The 3,672-nt window shown below is 32.5% G+C and overlaps 1 pseudogene; it reads right to left on the bottom strand.

The window, feature by feature from the left end:
• Nucleotides 1-421: 421 nt before the first annotated feature.
• LOC142874670 (uncharacterized) lies at nucleotides 422-521 on the bottom strand (annotated as a pseudogene).
• Between the last annotated feature and the right edge of the window lie 3,151 nt (nucleotides 522-3,672).

The raw sequence follows: 3,672 nt of genomic DNA, 5'->3' as shown, positions 1-3,672 counted from the left end.
ATAGCTCCTCTCTCAGTAGCTGGGTGGAAAAAAAAAAAAAAAAAAAAAAAAACTCTAAATAAAAACATGACAGACCACTGTTTCTACAAAGGTTCAGTAGTTTTTTTGAGTAAACACCTCTTAATTTTTTGTATACCGTTGTTAATTCTAGAGGTCTGAAATGGTTATTTATTATAATTTTGAATAGTTTTGTCATAATTTTTGAGGAGTAAGATTTGTCATGCTTCTCACTCCATCATTTTGGAAGTTATTTAATAATCAGCAGTCACAGTTTTTTTTCTTCTTAAAATTTATAGATAATAAATGTACATATTTTCAGAGTAGAAGGGATAATTTAATACATTCATATAACATGTAAAGATCAAATCAGAGTAGTTGGGATATCCATCACCTTGAATATTTGCCTTTTATTTATAATAGAAGCATTAGAATAATTATCTCCTAGCTATTTTGTGCAGGGGCCATGCTAATCTTCTCTGTATCATTCCAATTTTTAGTATATGTGCTGCCAAAGCAAGCACCTCCTAGCTATTTTGAAATGTATAATAGATTATTGTACACTATAGTCACCTTACTGATCTATCAAACATTAGATCTTATTTCTTCTATCTAACTATGTATTTGTGCCCATTTATCCACCTCTCTTTATCCCCCCTCCCTTATCCTCCTGGCCTCTGGTAACCACTGGCCTACTCTGTATCCTCATGGGATCCAATTTTTAAGCTCCCACATATGAAGGAGAACATGTGATGTTTATGTTTCTGTGCTTGGCTTCTTTCATTTAACATAATGACATCTAGTTCCTTCCATGTTGCTGTAAATGACAATATGGTTTCTTTTTATGGTTGAATAATATTCCCCTCTCCCTCTCTCTCTCTCTATATATACCATATCTTTATCCATTGATTAGTTGATGGGCACTTAGGTTGATTCCATATCGTGGCTGTTGTGAATAGTGAGGCAATAAACATGGGAGTGAGATATCTTTTCAATATATTGATTTCCTTTCTGTTGGATATACCCAACAATAGGGTAGTTGTATCAAATGGTAGTTCTAGTTTTAGATCTTTGTGAAACCTCCATTCTGTATTCCATCATGGCTGTACTAATTTTGATTCCCACCAACAGTGTATGAAGTTTCCCCTTTATCCACATCCTGACAGCATCCACTATTCTCTGTCTTTTTTATAAAAGCCATTTTAACTGGAGTAAGATGATATCTTATTGTGCTTTTGATTTGCATTTCTCTGATGTTGAGCATTTTTTCTTATACCTGTTGGCTATTTGTTTTTGAGAAATGTCTTTTCAGATCTTTTGCCCATTTTTAGATTGAATTATTATTTTTTTATGCTGAGTTGTTTGAACTCCTCATGTATTCTGGTTATTAAGCCCTTGAAGTGATGGATTGTTTGCAAACATATTTTACCATTGTCTGAATTCTCTTCACTCTGTTGATTATTTTCTTTGGTATCCAGAAGCTTTTTAAGTTTATGTAATTTCTGTATTTGCTTTTGTTGCTTGTGATTTTGAAGTTTTAAAAAATTTTGCCTACACCAATGTCCTGAAGTGTTTATCAAATGTTTTCTTAAAGTAGTTTCATAGTTTCAGGTCTTATATTTAAGTCTTTCATCTATTTTGATTTGATTTTTTGTATATGGTGAGAGATAGGGGTCAGTTTCTTCTGCATATGGTTATCCAGTTTTACCAGTACTATTTACTAAAGTGAACATTCTTTTTCTTTTGTATGTTTTTGGCACTTTTGTCAAAATGAGTTGGCTGCAGATTCATGGCTTTATATTTAGGTTCCTCATTCTATCCCATTGGTCTGTGCATCTGTTTTTATGCCAGAATCTTGAAGATTACTATAGTTTTGTACATTTTGAAGTCATATAGTGTGATGTCTCCATCTTTGGTCTTTTGTTCAATATTGCTTTGGCTATTCTATTTTTTTGTGGTTTCATATAAATTTTAAGATTTTTTTCTATTTCTCAGAATAATGTCATTGATATTTTGATAGGCATATCATTGTATCTGTAGATTGCTTGGAGCAATATGCTGATTTCAGTGATATTAATTCTTCCAATCTATAAACATGGAACAGCTTTCCATCTTTTGTGTCCTCTTCAATTTCTTTCATCAGTCTTTTATAGTTTTATTATATAGATCTTTTACTTTTTTATTAAACTGATTCCTAGATATTATATATTTTTGTAGCTATTATAAATAGAATTACTTTCTTAATTTCTTTTTCAGATTGTTTACTGTTGCTGAATATCAATGCTGCTTATTTTTGTATGTTGACTTTGTATTTTGTAACTTTTTTTGAATTTGTTTATCAGTTCTAAGAGTTTTTTGGTGGAGTCCTTAGGTTTTTCTTAGTATAAGATCATGTTGTCTGAAAAGGGAGGATAATTTGACTTCTTCCTTTCCCATTTGGATTCCCTTTATTTATTTCCCTTTGCTACGTGGTCTGGCCAGCAGTCAGTTTTAAAAAGCATCCCTGATGAATAAAATGTGAACCAAGGTAGGGAATTGATGCTCTAAATGCCTCCTTTGAATTCTTATGGCTCTGCAATTGCATCTCTCTTGGCATCTTGGCATCCCTTCTGGCCTGAAACTTGGTCATATGTATATAACTTATGCATATTATAAGTTTATTGAGAGGGGACACTTGTTTTTTCTATGTATTTCTTCTGTACTGTTATACATCTCAAGTGACCAATAGATAATATGTTGAAGTAATAAATGAAGTAATGGATGAATGGAGAAAGGAGTGATTCTAGTAGAATGGGTGTCAATACAGAAAAGTGGAGAAGGAAATGAGACTAAGGTGAGTAGCAACCAAAAGAGAGATAGAGAATAGGAATTGGAGGAAAAGTAAAAGTAAGGAGAAAGACATGATATTCTAGAGAAGAAGGAAGCCATTACAGTGTGTGAGCACACACTGTGGCTGACCTTATCTAATGAGCTTATTTGAACTCTATTGACTTGTCCAGTTGCTTTTTGGAGACTTTAGGCTAGAAAGACTCTGAAGATCTGCAATTATATCACAAGTGATTAGTTCAGTCATGTGGTTCCCAATGGTTCTAGCAGTCTGTTCCTTTATTCACTCATTCATTAATAAATTCATTTATTCAAAGTGGCTTACAATCCTAGATGTTGGGGATCCAGCGGTGAATAAGACAGAAACAGTCCCTGCCATTTCAAAGCTTATTCTCTGTTGGCAGAGATAGATTTTAAAGTAACCACAGAATTAATTACTTACACTTGTGAATATTACTTTCTGAAAATTTAAAAGTGTTGAATATCAAAAAAGTGAGGAGCAGAAAAAGTGGTTGCATAGGAGTAGGATTGCAGGTAAAGAGAAGAAGCACTTTCTTGTGGTTATGGGAAAGTGGTAAATACAGAATTATATATTGTGGGTTTTTTTTAAAATAAAGGAAGCATAGGTTTTTTGTACTCAGAGAAATCATGAAACTTTTTTTTGCAAATAGCATTGAACATGATATGAGAGAGTATTTTAGGTAACAATTGCTAAAACAAATATATACATGTCTAACATATAACTGTTTCTTCTATTGATTTCAAAAAGTTGAAGCTGTGATAAGTTGTCATTTCATAAAGAGAAATCTATATAGATGCAGAATAATGAAGTTTGGGATGCCACTTTCA

Source organism: Microcebus murinus, chromosome 12 (genome assembly GCF_040939455.1).
Source record: "Microcebus murinus isolate Inina chromosome 12, M.murinus_Inina_mat1.0, whole genome shotgun sequence".
In the NCBI taxonomy this organism is placed as follows: Eukaryota; Metazoa; Chordata; class Mammalia; order Primates; family Cheirogaleidae; genus Microcebus; species Microcebus murinus.
Note: the sequence above shows the minus strand (reverse complement) of the source record. Positions and strands in the feature narration are given on the sequence as shown.